The sequence below is a fragment of the Elephas maximus genome, chromosome 26, assembly GCF_024166365.1.
Source record: "Elephas maximus indicus isolate mEleMax1 chromosome 26, mEleMax1 primary haplotype, whole genome shotgun sequence".
Lineage (NCBI taxonomy): Eukaryota > Metazoa > Chordata > Mammalia > Proboscidea > Elephantidae > Elephas > Elephas maximus.
Window position 1 is genome coordinate 22,382,803 of NC_064844.1, and position 19,624 is coordinate 22,402,426.

Sequence of the window (19,624 nt, forward strand, 5' to 3'; positions counted from 1 at the left end):
AGTTGCAATATTTACACTGCTTTGTGATTCTCACTTCCAAGCCATAAATCCATATCAAACTTCTGTGGATAGGGTTGGGCTTTCCATGGAATATTATGGATGTTTCCAGTCTCATTCATTCCAGAAAAAGATTAAATCAAATAAAGACATGGGGAATGTGAAACAGAGGCTGAGATAAATTGGGGTAAAATATCTTCTCTCTTTGTGTCCTGAGTGTCTGCTGAGGGTCACATTCTGGGTTGTGGAGAGGAGTAAAGTGATTCTTATATTGGAGGATAGAGGCAGGCTAAGAGGGATACAGCTGAAGACCCAGACAAGGAACCAGCTCAGCAAGAGACAAGTAGGGTAGCTCTAAGTTAGACTTTAGGTTACACTCCCCTTCTATTAGCCCCCAAACTTTTGCAAAGCCTTTTTAATATATATCATGTGGTCTCAGTTGTTTGTGCCCATGCTTGTCCGATATGGAATATGCGGGGAGAGGGGTTGGCAGTTGGATATGGAGGATGGAGGCACAGGGTTTGGCAGGAACAGCACAAGGTACTCTCCCATAGAGTTTGCTCCTACAGGGCTAGGGTCATGAGTAGCAATGGAAAGGCCTGAAAAACTTCCATGCCAAGGTGTCCATCTCATGAGGAAATGGTTGGCTGACACCAAAGTGGAAGTTACTATCAAACAATGGGACAACGGGGTCTGTGACATAGAAATTTTGGTATAAGAAGACATTGTGACATATCTTAATAGTCATGAGTTGACAAATTCTGACACATACTGAGATAATAGCTCTTTATCTAGATCCACAGAGAGACAGGAAACTTTGGACAAGGTCAAAATATGAACAACAATTGTATATAGTGAGATCATAAGTGAACTTTATTTTCTTTCTTCTAAGAAATATTGTGTAGTAATCACGCATTCCTTTAATAATCATAGAAAAGGGATTACAAATATTGTTTAAGTGACCATAATTGCTCATCTGGAAGATGCTAAGGGCCTAAACTAGAGTGGTAACATGGGAAATAGGAAAGGAAAAACCTGAAGGCAGTCTCAGAAAAAAAAAAAAAGCAGTTTCCATTCATTATTTTAATCCTATCACTTGGGGGGTGGTGGAAGGAAAACAGAAAGCAAGAAGGTATGGGTATGGTATTTCTTTTTGCATGCTGCCTTGTAGTCTTCATGCGATCCTGGGACCATCATAATTCTGACATAAAAATATATGTATAATTCCAGCAGAAAAATGGGCAGTACAAATTACTGTTTTGATGAAATGCTCTGGAGTACCAAACAGATACCTCAGAAAACAAAACTTCTTCATTTGCCAACTAAGTCAATTATATAACCCGGGAAGAGTGCACCAGTTATTTAGTGTGTTCACTTTGGTTTGGCAATACCCCTTTGTATAGATTTAGTAATGAGACTCAAACTAATTGCATCAAATGGTTCTTATTGAATAGTTGCCTTCAATAACTATTAGAAAACACAGCTTTGATCCACAGCCTTTGACAATATGTTGGGGTTGCAGTGTGGGCAAGTAGTTGGATGCTTTTAAATGTATTCAGGGACCTTTAGTTCAGAGAGTGATTACAGAAAGAAATGAGAGAGTGGGTAGAGAAAAATAGCAGCGTTGGACTACAAAACTCTGAGTAATTAAAGAAGACTTATTTTGGTTTAACTGACATATAGAGTGAATACATGGTAGGAAGTATGGCTTATTTTCCTGATTTTCTTGTCGAAATAGCCAGAGAACAATGTGCAGCTACAATAACAAAATAATTTCTACAATTATTAGTAGCCACCTATCAATTGACATTCCCACATATAAACCAGATTTTGTATTTCTATTTCAATTTTTTATCAATTGCAAATAAGCTATCAATATGTCTATAGATAAGTACTGGGATTTATTGGAAAAAAAATCAGATCTATCGCCATACTCCTTTTCTTTTTTTCTTGATTCAAAAAGAAAGAAAATGATTGTGTTTAAAAGTGGATGCAACTCTTCCTTTCCCACAGACTTTCTGAAATTTTGCAACATTAGGGAATATTAATCTCATGCCGTATCTGTCAATATTTGATATATGGCATACATTTTTTGAAGATAAATGCGTGTGACCTCCCATTCAATTTGAAAAATAATTGTTTATGGTAAACAACCATTAAGGAAATACAAATCAATTTTCAATTTTAGGACTTCTGTAAAAAGAATGTTATCTTTTTTCTTTGAAGTGACTCACTAGGCTATTCATTCATAACTCTTCCCTTTGCAACTGGAATGATCATAAAATTTGAAGTTAAAAGCAAGCATACATTGAGCAAATCACTCACATTTGTGTGACTTACATTTTTTCAACTGTAATAAATGATATCTACATTCTAGGATTTTTGTTAGTACCCAAATAAGTTCACCTCTAAGAAAAGTTTTGAGAAACTGTGAAGCTCTGTGGAAATACTGGTTCTCATTTCAATGACTAGTTGATGTAATCATTAATATCATTAATGTTCAGTCTGCTGTCATCATCCTGGTTCTCCTTAAATGGACGTTTCTCAGTTAACAGATTTCTGCATTTATAAACAAAACTGTGTTGAAAAAATGTGGATCTTCAAGAACATTCCAAAAAAAAAAAAAAAGGAAGTTCAGTCTCCTTCATTAAATAAGAATTTAGTAGACATTTTCTCTGTCGGGTATTATTTTGGGTTCTGAAGAAATGAAGAAAAATAAGACAAAATATCTTCTCAAGCAATCCAGAATTAAGTAGTGAAACTAGTATATAAACAGGCAACTATAATGTAGAATCTGTTGCTTTAGCAACGCAGAGTTTTTGTTAAGAGTGATGAAAAACTTTGGAATTAGATAATGTTGATGGTTTCACAACAGGTCGAATGTGGTAAATGTCACTGCGTTGGATGCATCAAAGTGGCTGAAGTGTTTGTTACATATATTTCAGCACAATGAAAATTTAAAAATATATATATAGGGTGATAAATGCAATAATAAAGAGTGGTAAGCACAAGGTCTAGAGATAAGACCAAGCCAAACCAAACCCATTGCCATCAAGTCGATTCTGACTCATAGTGACCCTCTATGACAACATAGACTGCCCTTTAGAGTTTCCAAGGAGTGCCTGGTAGATTCATACTGCTGACCCTTTAGTTAGCAACCATAGCACTTAACCACTACATCACCAGGGTTTCCGAGAGAGGAGGAAAACACCTGTTGTCATCAAGCTGATTTCGACTCATTGTGACCCTATAGGGCAGAGTAGAGCCGCCTCCTAGGGTTTGCAAGGCTGTAATCTTTACGGGAGCACATAGCCATATCTTTCACCTGCAGAACAGCTAGTGGGTTCAAACTGTCCATTTTTCAGTGGGCAGCTGAGTGCTTTAATCACTGTGCCACCAGGGCTCCTAGAGGAGGAAAGCATTGGTGAGTAAAATGGTGTTATGTGCTCACAGAATTTCAAGTGGGAAAATTTCAAGTATTGTTACAGTACAGAGTAAGGAACGGAGAAAGTGCTAAGAAAGAGAGCTGAAAAAACGGTCAAGGACTAGAACATGGAAGTTCAGTCATAGTAAATTGTTTTGACCTCTTTGCTGAAAGGGATGGAAGATAAAAAGACAGAACTGCTTAGGCCCATGTCTGAAGTCTGCCACAAGAGAATATGCGGGAAGGATGCAATTTTTGGTCTTACACTTCATGCAAACTTAAATAAACGATAAGGTTTATAGAAAATAGAAAAGGCATGGAGGAGTATACGGATGCTTGACAAATGACTGAATGAAGCATATGCACACAGCCCACACATAAACAGATCCCTAGAGATAATGAGCAAGCAAATTGCCTGCTCCAAAATCCTACACAGTACTGAATGTACAATTAAATTACTGCTTAAAGACCACAATGTATAAGTCTTCATTACAAAATTAAGTATAAATCATTGAGAATGAACTTGACTTCAGTATTTTTGATGCTCTTCGCATAAACCTTTAGATGTTTTCAAGTCATTTAATTTTAACACAAAATGCTTTGTGCTTGGAGTGTGAACAGATCATAGTGTGACATTTTAGACTGTTATTTCTTCCTTATCTAGGGAAAAATGAAAAAACAAATAGATGGCAAAATTTTTTGGAAAGTGTGACTTGTGGTATAAGTACTTGCCATATGTTTTATGGACACATGCAACTGGTAGAATCCACCCTTCTTCCAGGAACAAGTTGAGAAGCTGTGAGATGAAATAAAAAAGTGAGTTTGAGCTGAGATCTAGAGTCTGATTCCATCTGTCAATAAAGTACTCAATAATCTTAAGTCCTTTTCAACATTCTGAGCAACAGATATTAAATAATATATTCTCCATAATGTGCTTAGTGCAACACCTAGCACATAAAAAAAATAGTAAGTGCTAAATAAATAACAGTTCCTGCTATCAGTTCCCTCAGGCATGCAATGTAAGACATGCAATGTGTTACCTAAGGTCCCTTTTGGCTCTAAAACATGCGACCTTTGTGACTGGAGGTGAAATATTTGTCAAATGTTTAGGTCATTTCTTGCTTTTAATTAGTCTCTGATATATTCTTTTTCTTCAGTAATTAATTACATAGCCCTGATGGTGTTGGGTCATCATAGTTATTGTCCTTAAACACAGAATTTTCCTTACCAAGGGATAGGGGTTCTCTAACTCACGGCATAAGAATCACCTTGAGAATGTGTAAAAAGTGTAAATTCATGGGTCTTGCCCATGAAAATTATGATTCAGCAGACTTGGGTTTGAGTCCAGATGGCTCTGATGAATGTGATCTGAAGACCACAGTGGGAGAAACACCGCCCTAAAGAATTAGTATGGATAGTAACACTGTGTTCAAGAACAGCAATTTATTTTGGAGCTGTAATAAAGATGGGAGTTTTGTTGTTGTTAAGAAATGAACAACCCAAATAATGTTTTTTTTCTCAGACAAAATAAATACAAAATTGAAATTCTAGTTTAATTCTAAGGCTATGGCCTTCCAAGTGCTTCCCTATTTCTTATCCTGATGTCACTAGACTTTCTGAGCCAGTTGCAAAGTGTGACAGAGGACTGCAGATTCCCCAACTGCAGCACTTTTCACTGAGGAACAATTTCTCCATGGTGGTGCATCACTGACAGAGCCAGGGAAGGACAGCAAGAGAAACACATTGATTTTGTACGTGCTTTTGCACTAGAAATTATTAAAAGCTCTTTACGCACCATTTTAGTTCTCCAGCCATGAAAACCCTAATGACTTCTTATAGGGCAAAAGCAGAGCTTCAGTTTCTAGCTGGACTGTTGTTACTTAGAAAAGTGCTTTCAAGAACCTGCAAGGAATGAAAAATTATCGGAAAACAAAGAAAAATAAATTGTTTCATGTGACAGGCTATTTCTGGGCAATTAGAATTCATAACTCATTTCTCAGTTTGCATTTGAGTTTATCACCATATAAACATTCATTACAAAAGCCTCTGGAAACCTCTTGATTAATAAATGAGGAAATCAGAGAAAATACACTTGAAATGCAAGGCTGGCACACTGAGAGGATCAATGGCAAATGCTAACCTGAGATTTCTAAAAGAAGCTTTGAGTAAGGCCTAAACAGAGAGTAGCAAAATAAGTCTTCTAAAAAAAGTTATGACCTTAAAGTAAAAACGGTTATTTTGTTCTGTATGGGGCTTTGTGCTGAAGTAGTGGAGACCTGGTGGCTCCGTGGTATGGCTACGGCTGCTAACCATAAGGTCAGTAGTTCAAATCCACCAGCTGCTCCTTGGAAACTGTATGGGGTAGCTCTTCTCTGTCCTGTAGGGTTGCTATGAGTCAGAATTGAGTCGACAGCAACAGGTTTGGTTTTAGATTTTTTTTGTGTGTGTTGAAGTAGAATACCTTTCGATTAGAAATGGAACACTAATACATAAAATTGTTAAAGGACTAATTTACAAAATTACAAAAGCAGCAAAGAAAGCAAAATCTCTATCATATTTCTTCAAAACTCCATGCCCAGCAAAACAGGCAAATCCTGAAATATCTCAATCTAGGTAAGACTTAGAGTGGACACACATTTCTGAGACTTGACTTCACTTATCTCAGGATCAAATTTTTTTTTTCTTTTTGGATGTTGAGTCAGAAGTTTAGCCTATGGGATTGTGGATCCAAAGCCAAGAAGGATTCTATCCTAGGAGACAACAATGGCGTATGTAGAGATGAAACCTGAATAGGACACAGGGAGCAATGAATCAAAGAGGTGCATTCCTCCCGTTCTAAAAACCTCGTGAACTAAATACAGTCATCAAAGCTAAGGTTCTGAGAGCCAGTGACATGAACATAAGGTTAGTGAGTGGTTTAGTTTAAGTGAGAGTTGCCTTAGATGTTTATTCACCACAAGCAACATGGCACGTAGACGGGATCACCCATGGCTAACAGGCCAAGTTGCTAGGCCTGCATGGAATGAGGCGAGATAGTTTAGCCATAATTCATCACTAAGCAAATAACAAGGCACCCTCGTGACACAATGATTAAGTGCTCAGCTGCTAACCAAAAGCTTGTGGTTAGAACTCACTCAGTGGATCTGCAGGAGAAAGACTTGGTGATCTTCTCTCTTAAAGATTACCAAAAAAAACCCGTTAATGTTGACTTGGTTCCTATTCATGGTGACCCTGCAGGAGAGAGTAGAACTGCCGTGCAGGGTTACCAAGGAGTAGCCGGTGGATTCAAACTGCTGACCTTTTGGTTAGTAGCCAAACCCTTAACCATATGGGGCAGTTCTACTCTTTAACACATGGGGTCGCTATGTGTTGAAATCTACTCAGTGGTACCCAACAACAACAAGCAAATTACCAAGGCCTTAGGGGATTCAGATTCTACTTATATAAAAGGCCCTTTCTCTTTTTGAAATAGACAGTGTGTTAATTATGTGAGATATTGCCAAACAAGACTTGGCCTCTACAGATTGGCAAAGTAGGTGTTTTGAAATGAATTGTGTCCCCCAAAAATCTGTGTCCACTTGGCTAGGCCATTATTCCCAGTGTTGCGTGGTTGTCCTCCATTTTGTGATCTGATGTAATTTTCTCATGTTGTAAATCTTAGCCTCTATGATGTTAACGAGGCAGGATTAGAGGCAGTTATGTTAATGAGGCAGGACACAATCTACAGGATTAGGTGTTATCTTGAGTCAGTCTCTTTTCAGATATAAAATAGAGAAGTGAGCAGGGAGGTGGGGTATCTCCTATCATCAAGAAAGAAGAACAGGGAGCTGAGCGTTTCTTTTGGATCCAAGGTCCTTTAGCTGAGAAGCTCCTAGACCAGGGGAAGATTGATAATAAGCACCTTCCCCCAGAGCTGACAGAGAGAGAAAGCCTTCCCCTGGAACTGAAACCCTGAATTTGGACTTCATCCTCCTAAACTTTCAGAGAATAAATTTCGGTTTGTTAAAGCCATCCACTTGTGGTATTTCCATTATTACAGCCCTAGAAAACTATGACCTACAGTAAGCAAAGCTTACACCTCTGCATTCACATTTTCTGTCTCCTTTATTTTCATTCTGCAGGGAAGTAAGTAGCCAAACCAAACTAAACCCAGTGCCGTGGAGTTGATTCCAACTCATAGCGACCCTATAGGACAGAGTAGAAATGCCCCATAGAGTTTCCAAGGAGCGCCTGGCAGATTCAAACTGTCCACCCTTTGATTAGCAGCCCTAGCACTTAACCACTATGCCACCAGGGTTTCCGAAGTAAGTAGAGATACTTGAAATATCCATTTTTAGTGACAGCCCATTTAAGGAGATATGAGAAGGAAAGAAGTTCTTCAGGTAAAACAGAAACTTTTTTTTTTTCTAATTTGGAGAAGGATGGATGTTGAAGCTGGTGAGAAGAGAGGACATAAAATGCGTTCCGTAGCACTCCTTCTGAGAGAGGGAAATATCTCTAAGAGGAACAGCTGTGTGGTGCACTGAGGGATGCTGGGTACTTGGCTTTAGGGTTCTAGCCTAGGGAAAGAACCCTGTTCTTTAAGTATCTTAGGGGCAGAAGGGTTAACCTTTTCAAGAGACCGTGCAGATACAGCCAATGAGGGTATCTTTGATGATCCTCCTCGTGTGAAGTTTAAAGATCCTTTCCTTATTTTACAGGTACAATCTAAATCTTCCAGATTCTTAAATTGGTCTCTTGGGTTGGGAAGAAACCTAGATTATATTTCCCAAGACTATCAGAAAATGGAAAACGAGTTATTTTGTTTTTTTCTCTGTTTCTCAGATTGGATTATTTCCATCTATTGACATATCTCCAAGCTCACTTTTTTTTTTTTTTTAAGTCACATCCTATCTTCTATTATGTTCATCCAGTGAATGTTTTGTGTTTTATTTTGGTCATCGTATTTTTTGGTTCTAACATTTCCATTTGGTTCTTCTTTATATTTTCTATCTCTTTTATGAGAGTTTTTATTTTTATGTTGGTCAGACATTGTCCACAACTACTTGTTGAAGTATTTTTACATCTTTTGTCAGATATTCTAACATTTGTGTCGCCTTGTGTTAGGATCCATTGATTGCGCTTTTCCATATAAGGTGAGATTTTCTTAATTTTTCATATGCCAAGTAATTTTGGATTGTATCTGGACATTTTGAATGTTATGAGAATCTGGATCTTTTTCTAATTCTATGGAGAATGGCAGTTGTCTAAATGTTAATTTGGTTCTCAAAGTTTTTGATATGCTGCATAGGGTCAGATCTATGGATGAGCAGATTGGGGGTGAGCTCAGAAGTTCATAAAAATCTTTATGGGGTCTCTTCCCAGAGCTCATCCTCTCCATGATCTCCTTGGTAGTACTCTGTTTCCTGGAGCTCTTATTTTTGGTCATCTGACCTAAAGGCTGAGGTTTAAATTTACCCCACCCTCTTGTGCAATCTGAAATTATCCTGGTGTCTGGTATAAAGAAGCAGGAAGACAGAAAAATAAAAAAGCACTGGAGTTGATCCAATATTCTTGGAAACAGAGCTTCTGTTGTTTCTCTGCCTCAGAATATCGGCTCCTGTAGGATCACATTGCCATTGTTTGTCACCACCACCCCTTGGAGATTGACAGAACGCAGGGGGAAAAGAAAACATAGAAACAGGTGAACTTCACACTTGCTCGTAGTGTTAGGTGTTCCCATTTTCCACCCTTCAAGTCTGAAATAAACGGATTCTTCTCAAACTCTCTGCCTCGCTCCCCACATCTGGTGTGTCGGGTTCAAGCTTGGAGATACTGAAGGAAAAGAAATGGTAAACTTACCACTGGTTCCATGGAATTTCAAATTCAGGTCTTCTTCCTCAATCTGCCTACTATGATTTACTCTACACTGTCCTCGAACAGCTGCTCCATGCAGTCTGCCCAATGTTTTATATTTCCAAATGGTGAAATCTTAGAACAAAAAATTCCACAAATGACCAAAATAAAACACTCACTAGACATGCATAATAGCAAAAGGGAGAGACAGGGTGCAACTAGAACACTCAGAGTTGTTTTTAAAATATGTACATTTAAAATAAATTTGAAAAATTTACAACTGCTACAAAAAGGTAGATGTTATTTCTTTGACACCAGCACAAAGAATAATTCTACGTGGTACATATGATGATGTGTTCACATGCACTGTGTGCATGGAAATGTTTACAAGTGAATAGCCAAGAGCTTAGGAGAATGGATTAATCCTTATGAAATTAGAAGATTCACTATCTGAAATTACTACCATTATTTCTTTGACTGAGCAGCTTGAAGGCTGATATTAAATTATAATATTATACTAGAGAAAAAAAATTTAGCTAATATTATTCACTTTAAAAAAAAACCCCGAAAACCCCTATAGGACAGAGTAGAACTGCCCCATAGAGTTTCCAAGGTGCACCTGGCAGACTCGAACTGCCAACCCTTTGGTTCGCAGCTGTAGCACTTAACCTCTACACCACCAGGGTTTCCTATTCACTTTTAGCTTTGCTCAAATAAGTTCATCAGAGTAAAATAGTCATTAACTTTAGAATGGAAAAAGGTCAAGTAGATAGAAGAATGAAATCTTAAAGGGGCTTGCTATTAACCATGTAATTTTCTTACAGGAGAAAATTACATTTATATTCTCAGCAAGCATCAGTTGAGAAAGGCTTATCATGATCCTAGAAATCACTAATGAAGTGACTTCCTTATTTCTTAGGTTGCAATGTTAAACGTATCAGGCTAATTGAACATTTATAGTTAATGAAGAAAAATATCTTCCTTATAGCTACTTAAAGCTATACTTTAGATTACAAAAACTAATATATTTAGATCTAGTACTTGCTAATGTACCCATTACTCCACTTAATATGTGAGAATATCTGGACATTTTCCTCTATTCATGATCAAAATATATTTGCGAGGTTTTAGAAAACCCTTCCTTAGAGCTGAGTGTAAAAATGACAGAACTTGTCAATACCTATTTTGAATTTAATGGAGTTAAATTGTTGTTGTGTCCTTAGGTGTCATTGAGTTGGTTGTGACTCATAGCCACCCTACATACAACAGAACAGAACACTGCTCAGTCCTGCACCATCCTTACAATCACTTCTATGTTTGAGCCCATTGTTGCAACCACTGTGTCAATCCATCTCATTGAGGGTCTTCCCCTTTTTTACTGACCCTCTACTTTACCAAGCATGATATCCTTCTCCAGGGACTGGTTCTTCCTAATAACGTGTCCAAAGCATGTGAGACAAACTCTTGGGATCCTCACTTCCAAGTAGCGTTCTGGCTGTACATCTTCCAAGATGGATTTGTTTGTTCTTCTGGCAGTCCATGGAATATTCAATATTCTTTGCTAACATCATAATTCAAAGTCATCAACTCTTCTTCGGTCTTTCTTATTCATTATTCAGCTTTCACAAACATATAAGGAGATTGAAAATACCATGGCTTTGGTCAGGAGCATCTTAGTCCTCAAGGTGACATCTTTGCTTTATAAAGCTTTAAAGAGGTCTTTTGCAGCTGATTTGTCCAATGCAATATATTGTTTGATTTCTTAACTGCTGCTTCCATGGGTGTTGATTATGGATCCAAGCAAAATGAAATCCTTGACAACTTCAATCTTTTCTCCATTTATCATGATGTTGCTTATTGGTCCAGTTGTGAGGATTTTGTTTTCTTTATGCTGAAGTATAATCCATTCTGAAGGCTGCATAGCTTTTGATCTGTGTCAGTAAGTGCTTCAACTCCTCTTTGCTTTCAGCAAGCAAGGGTGTGACATCTGCATATTGCAGGTTGTTAATGAGTCTTCCTCCAATCCTGATGCCATGTTCTTCATATAGTTCAGCTTCTCAGAATATTTGCTCATCATACAAATTGGATAATTATGGTGAAACAACACAACCCTGATACATACCTATCATGACTTTAAACCACAAGGTATGCCTTTATTCTGTTTGAGCGACTGCCTCTTGGTCTATATACAGCTTCCTCAGGAGCACAATTAAGTGTTCTGGAATTCTCATTCTTGTTATGATCCACACAGTCAAATACCTTTGCAAAATCAACAAAACATAGGTAAATATCCTTCTGGTATTCTTTGCTTTCGGTCAAGATCCGTCTGGTATCAGTAATGATATCCATAGTTCCACCTCCTCTTCTGAATCCGGTTTGAATTTCTGACAATTCCCTGTTAATATACTTCTCCAAACACTTTTGAATTATTTTCAGCATAATTTTACTTGCATGTGATATTGTTATTGATTGAATTGTGTCCCCAAAATTATAAGTCAACTTGGCTAGGCCATGATTCTCAGTATTGTGTGATTGTACACAACTTTGTCATCTGATGCGATTTTCCCATGTGTTATAAATCCTACCTCTATGACACTAATGAGGTGGGATTATTGGCAGTTATGTTAATGAGGCAGGACCCAATCTACAATATTAGGTTGTGTCTTAAATCAATCTCTATTGAGATATAGAATAAAGAACAGAGAGACAGGGGGATCTTCTACCAACAAGAAAGTAGTGCCAGCAGCAAAGCACATCCTTTCATCCCAGTATCCCTGTGCTGAGAAGCTCCTAGACCAGGGGAAGATTGGTGGCAAGGACCTTCCCCAAGAGCCAACATAGAAAAAAGGCCTTACCCTGGAGCTGGCACCCTGAAATTGGACTTCTAGCCTTCTAGATTGTGAGACAATAAATTACTCATTTTAATGCCATTCACTTGTGCTATTTCTGTTATAGTAGAATAACTAAGACAGGTATTAATGATACCACATTCCATTAGATCACCGTTCTTTGGAATGGGCACAAATGTGGATATCTTCCAGTCAGTTGACCAGATAGCTGTCTTCCAGATCTCTTGGCGTAGATAAGTGAACACTTCTGTTGTTTTATGTTTGTCGAAACATCTCAACTGGAATTCATTCCATTAATTCCTGAGGCCTTGTTTTTTGCCAGTAACTTAGTGCAGGTTGGACTTCTTCTTTCAGTACCATCAGTTCTGAATCATATGCTACCTTCTGAAATGGTTGAATGTGGACCAATAATTTTGGGGATAGTGACTCTGTATATTCCTTCCATCTTCTTTTGGTGCTTCCTGTGTTCAATATTTTCTCCATAGAATCCTTCAATATTGCAACTCAAGGCTTGAATTTTTTCTTCAGTTCTTTCAGCTTGAGAAATGTCAAATGTATTTTCCCTTTTGATTTTCTGAATCCAGGACTTTGCCCATTTCATTATTTTACTTTGTCTTCTCTAGCCACCCTTTGAAATCTTCTGTATAGCTCTTTTCTTTCGTCATTTCTTCCTTTCTCTTTAGCTACTTTACATTCAAGAGCAAGTTTCAGAGTGTCCTCTGACATCCATTTTGGTCTTTTTTTTTTCTGCCTTTTAATGATCTTTTGCTTTCTTCATGTATGATGTCATCAATTTTTTTGGTCGTTAGTGTTAAATGTGTCAAGTCTATTGTTGTAATGTTCTCTAAATTCAAGTAGTATATATTCAAGGTTGTACTTTGGCTCCTGTGGACTTCTTTTAATTTTCTTCAGCTTTAATTTGAACTTGCATACGGTCAGTTGAGGGTCTATTCTGAAGGCTGCACCTGGACTTGTTCTGACTGATGACATTGAGCTTTTCCATCATCTCTTTCCACGGATACAGTTGATTTGATTCATGTATATTCTATCCGGTGAGGTCTATTTATATAGCCAACATTTATGTTGTTGAAAAAGCGTTTCCAATTAATACGTCCTTAGTCTTGCAAAATTCAGTATGGAATCTCCCAAGGTGTTTCTCTTACTAACGCCATATTTTCCAACTACAGATCCTACTCTGTTTCCAGCTTTTGTGTTCCACTCACCAGCAATTATGAACACATCTTGACTGCATGTTTGATCAGTTTCAGACTGCAGAAGTTAGTAAAAATCTTCAATTTCCTCTTCTTTAGCATTAGTGGCTGGTGCTTACATTTGAATAATAGTCATATTAAGTGGTCTTTCTTGTAGGCATATGGATATTGCCCTATCACGGACAGCACTGTATGTCAGGATAAGTTTTGAAATGCTCTTTTTGACTATGAATGGGATGCTGCTCCTCTTCAATTTATCACTCCTGGTGTAGGAGCCCACATGATTGTCTGATTCCAAATGGCCAATAACAGTCCATTTTAGCTCACCGATGTGGTTAATAGCTTGGGTGCGAATCAAAAATTCGGCCATTCAAATCCACCAGTTGCCCCTGGAAACCCTACGAGGCAGTTCTGCTCTGTCCTATAGGGTTGCTATGAGTCAGAACTGACTTGATGGCAATTTTTTTTTTTTTTGTTTAATGCCTAGGATAATGATCTTCAAGTGTTCCATTTCATTTTTGATAACTTCCAATTTGTAGCTGTCTCTTTTCATTTTGAGTTGTACCTCATCAGTAAATCAAAGGCCCTAAAGCTTTACTCCATCCACATCATTAAAGTTCAGTTTACTTTGAGGAGGCAACTCTTTCCCAGTTTTATACTGAATGCCTTCCAACCTGATGAACTCGTCTTCCTGCGTTATATCAAACAATGTTCTGCTGCTGTCCAGAAGGTTTTTACTGGCCAGCTTTTATCAGAAGTAGATCACCAGGTTCTTCTTCTCAGTCTTTCTTAGTCTGGAAGCTCTAATGAAGCCTGTCCACCAGGGGTGACCCTACTGGTATTTGAAATAGCAATGATATAACTCCCAACATTTCAGCAACATGCAAGCCATCACAGTATGACAAACTGGCAGAAGAGTGGTGGGGAGTTAAATGTAAGGTGTCAATACAGAGTCTCACCCTAGGGGTTCTGAAAGAATAATTTTAGATTTCAGAAAGATGAAATAAAAACCAAATTTTTTTCAAATCAATTTTTTGGCAATTACGTCAGTATGCTGTTGGCCTCAATGGCCTCATGGACACAAGGAGAGAAAGGAGAATTAATGGATATCAGCAGGCTGACTCAAACCTCCTTGAGCTGCTCTACATTTGATGGTGTATTTTGGTTCAAGCTGCTTTTATTCAATTTTCTCACTTGGCAGTGTGTGGATTTTTGTGCTGGGGAGCTCAGTTGAAGTTATGCTTCAAATGAGGCTGAGTTTTATGGAGAAAGAAGAGAGCTTTGATATACCAGGCAAATTTCAACCCTTCAGAAGAGGCATTTGAGAAGTGTCCAGTGATAAAGACTGAGAGGTTAAGACTGAGATGTTAGTTAAAACAGGCTGTGGAATATTTTTAAGAGGAAAACTATTTTGTGCAAATTAACTGAACTCAGAACAGGAGTATAAATTTGCAGGAAAATACAAACTTTGTGATGACATTTAATGGGCAGTACTTTTTTTTTTTTTTACTAGGACAAATGAAGGAGCCCTGGTGGTAGTCGTTAAGTGCTTGGGTGCCAACGAAAAAGTTGGTGGTTCAAACCTACCAGTGCTCTGGGAGAGAAAAATGTGGCAGTCAGCTTCCATAAAGATTTACAGCCTTGAAAAACCTCTGGGGGCAGTTCACTCCCTCCTACAGGGTTGCAAGGACTCGGAATTGACTTGATGGCAATGTGTGTACTGGGATATTTTAAAATACAGGATTCAGTTTCTCATGCTGATTCATGTATGTCACCTTGAAAATGACAGATTTTTATCACTGTCATTATATAAACAAAAAACCAAACCCATTGCTGTCTAGTAAATTCCCATCCATAGGGATCCTATAGTACAGAGTAGAACTGCCCCATAGAGTTTCCAAGGGGCATCTGGTGGATTCAAACTGCCAACCTTTTGGTTACCAGCTGTAGCACTTAACCACTACGTCACCAGGGTTTCCCATCGTTACATAGAAACCCATAAAATATAAAAACATGTTCAGTTCGTGAACTCTGGAGCCAAACTCTACATATTAGAATCTGCTATCCACCATTGGATAGTCACAAAATTTTAAGCTAATTATTTAACTTCTGTCTCAGTTTTGTCATCTGTAAAAAGGGACAATAATAGGCTTTCTGTGAGAATGATATGAGTTAACATGTTCTTATATGCCACAGGGCATGTGCTCAATAAATGCTGCCTTTTTAAATTGTTTCCTGACATGATCAGCCAGTTATTGTTCTGCTAATGGAAAAATAAAATCAACTGAAGAAGGGTGTGTGTGTGTGTGTGTGTGTGTGTGTGTATATAAAATGCACACACACTCCCATATATCATCCATATAATGTCAAAACAAATATTTTATTTTTATGTAAATTATATAAATAAGTACTCACTAGCCAGTGCAATTGAAGTCATTTTGCATGTACATCCTCTAAATAGAGTCCCACGGCATCTTCTTTCAAAAACCATACTTGTAATGCATTATTTATGACTTAAAGTTTTGGTTTCTTTGAAGTGGAGTGAAAATGTAAAAGCATTTGTTAAGCACTCCAAGTACAAAATCCTAGAGTTTTCCAAATACCCCTCATCTTTTTCAGTTTTCTTTCTAGTCTACTATTGCAGAAATTTTTATAATATCAGTTTTATTTTAACTAATTCATATTTATTGAATTTTTTCCATATCCAACATGCTTTTCAAGACAGCCAGTAGTTTTCTTTTTTCACTAACATTTCATTAGTTTATACTCTATTTTATTAAATTTTACATTTATAATAACTGATGCAATTAGCCTAAAAAGGTTTAAAAACAAGCCCACCTGGCATGTGTTAACTTTCATTACCATTGTTATAAAGGTATACCAGCCACTTTTTATGCCTCTGGACCTTATAGGCAGTATTTTATTCCAGTTCTAATGCATTTAGTGTCAAGGTGGGTCCCTTTTGAAATGCGTGAAGCTCAGAAGACAGAAGTTGGAGCCTCATTGTTGTGTAGGTTGAGCATTCTATTAGACGGTGCTTCTTGGATGGTAAAGTTAGTAAACTTTGCTTTTTTCCTTTATTTCTGTGAGGTAAGGTTTGTAAACACAATTATGGTTTTCCTCTGTGATAGTTAGGGAGCCCCGATGGGTTTGTTTTGGGTTTTCTCTGTAGTGTTTGGAAAACCAGAGGTTCTCCATGTAACCTAATGGAACGGTGCCCACAATAAATTAGCCCTGGTGGAGCAGTGGTTAAGAGCATCCGATGCTAACCAAAAAGGTCAGCAGTTCGAATCCACCAGCTGATCCTTGGGAACCTTATGGGGCAGTTCCACTCTGTCCAACAAGGTTGCTGTGAGTCAGAATTGACTGCATGGCAATGGGTTAATTTCTTTGGTTTTTTAATTTCCATTGATATACTGTCATATCACAGATCAGTGTCACAGAGTGTCACTGGCCTCATTGGTAGATTGTATTACAAGATCATATTTCTAAAAACTCGTATTACCAACCAAAATTTAAATGTACTCAATTAGTAAGTATGTATTCCTATACTGAAAACACATGTCACAAAAAAGTTTTAAAAAATATAAATTTGATAACAAGAGAGTTAAGCACACCAGCCTTCCCTGGTGGAGGATGTAGACTGAGATGGCCTATCAAAGGTCAGGAAGCTGCATGCAAGGAATGTAGACTGAGTGTGTTGGTAGAAGTCACTTAAGTGACTTTCTACTATCTTCCTTTCGATTTGTCGGATGCTCTTCCCTTCCATTTACCTTTGTAGCAGGTTGTAAATTTGGCTTCTCAGATTATTATACAGAAAAACCTGTGAAAGCTGGAACCTATGTAAGGTGGAAACTTGTCACAGAAAGAAAACTCAAATATTTTCCGCTAACACAAGTGATAGAGAAAAGGTGAGAGTGTACCCTGTCAAAGGCAGAAAACTTGCAAGTCCCCGAAAAACAAGGCAGTCCCATTGAGTTCTGGCTTTCACAGTTCTCGCTGTATAATATGACTCTGAGTCAATGCCAGAGAAATATCTGTACATTTCCAATGATTCTGAATTTGGTAGCAAGGAGGAAAAATCATGCTGAAAATCCTTTTTGGATATTAGCAGGGAAATTCTGAGTGAAAATACATTAATGAATATCTGGTAGCCATCTGAAAGCCTAAAAATAATGAGAAGGAAAAAAAGAATATAAAATACGGGCTTGATAGAACTGCAGAACTCAGCAAGTTTTGGCCTTTATTTTCTAAAATAACTAATTTGAAAAAGTTTATTAAGTCTGCTGGAAATTTTTTCATCATGTATTATTCTACTACGTGAGAAACAAAAAACTGTTCAGCATGTATTAACATATTCTCATATTGTCTGTAAAATGAAATTTAAAAGTTAAATTTTCTTACCACTGAAAATAAATTTTAAATATTTGGAAGATTCGGGATAAAACCAAATTAATTATTCTTAGAACTATCAGCGTGGTAATAGTAGTAGTTACTTTGTGTTGCAAAACTTCAATCAGTAAAAAATACAGCCAATGGGAACATATTGTAAAACATCCTGAATTGCTCAGAAAAATGAATAGATACTCAGCTGAAACTCAATCTCTCTTTCTTTCTAGGCTTCTCTGGATTCTTCTTTTCTTTTCTATAGGACTCTAAGTTAGGAGTGGGCTGTAAAAAGGCTTTAGGAAGCTGAACAGCAGAGAGACTCCTGGAGGGTTCAGTGAGAGGAAAAATGACACTAGCCAAAAGAGAAAAGCAGATGAAAGAGAAACTTATAATGATGACCACAGAAAAGAAGTGGAATTTCTCCAAGGCTGGGGACATTGGAAGAAAGTCCCTGTAATTCTCAAGTTGCTTGTGGGCCTCTCGGTGGTGATTCACTGGTAGAATTCTGACCTTCCATTTAGGACATCCGGTTTCAGTTCTCAACCAAAGTACCCCGTGCACAGCAACCACCTGCCTGTCATTAGAGGCTTGTATGTTGCTATGATGCTCAGTAGGCTTCAGCATAGCTTCCTGACTAAGATGGATGGGGAAGAAAAACCTGGCGATCTGCTTTTGAAAATCAGGCAGTGAAAACGCCAAGGATCACAGCAGTCTGATCCCAAAGTACATGGGGTCACCATGAGTCGGGGGCTGACTGAGCAGCAGCTAACAACAATAAATTGTAGAATGGACTAGATATTCTCCTGGGAGGTGGTAAATGAGCCAGAGTGGTGGATTCAGAACCAGGAGAGAGTGCAGTGTCTTCTTCCAGCATGTCAGTTGTTCACAGGTGTAGGAGGAAACCAGAATATTGCCACCTAGTAATAGTCAACAAAATTAACACATTATTTAGCATTCCTCTGGAATTCAAACACAGTTCCAAAAGCCATTGCTAGACACAGAGATGAACTCAGAGATATACCAAGTCCAGTGACATATCTAGTAACACAGCATTTGACTATTCTTAGGGAATAAATGAAGCTGCAATTGATAATTTAAGGCATTCCAGGCATGAGCATGGTGAAAACCACCACACACATAAAGAGGAAATGACTCCGAATATTTAAGGAAAGGAAAGAATAAAGGGCAGTTAAGAGTTATGGATGGAAACCCTGGTGGCATCGTGGTTAAGTGCTATGGCTGCTAACTAAGAGGATGGCAGTTTGAATCCACCAGGCTCTCCTTGGAAACTCTATGGGGCAGTTCTACTCTGTCCTATAAGGTCACTATGAGTTGGAATCAACTCAATGGCAGTGTTTTTTCTGTTTTTTTAAGAGTATATGGAAGCATACTGAGACTTGGCTTAATTACCAGGATAAGGAATTGGTCTTTATTTCACAACCAAGTAAAAGTTATTTGGGGATAATTATTTTTAATCAAAAGAGTGGCATCATAGAAGTAGTGCTTTCAGAAAACTAATCTGAAAAAATTAGAAGAAATATTAGTGAAATGGATACTACTTAGAAAGGCATTTAAAAAATGGGAATCATTCTTCTAAAGGAAATGGCATCGTCAAGCAGGTAAGGAACTCTTGAAGAAATCAGGAAAAAATAAGTTTTTAAAACTTTGTATGTGAAAGTAAGGAGAGATATGGGATGAGTCCAGGACATACATTTTCAGCATGAAGGAAAAACATTTGTTCTTTTTCTGATGGTGGTAAAAGTAGAAATTAAAGAATATATGTTTCCTGAACTGGAACCCTGTTACTCATATGTTTCTGAAAGAAAATCTCTTTCTAATTTCTGATTCAGAGTAGCTAGTTTTGAAAACACGTTTTCAATCCATCCCCTACCACCCACTACTGTGAAGATGCCAAAAGG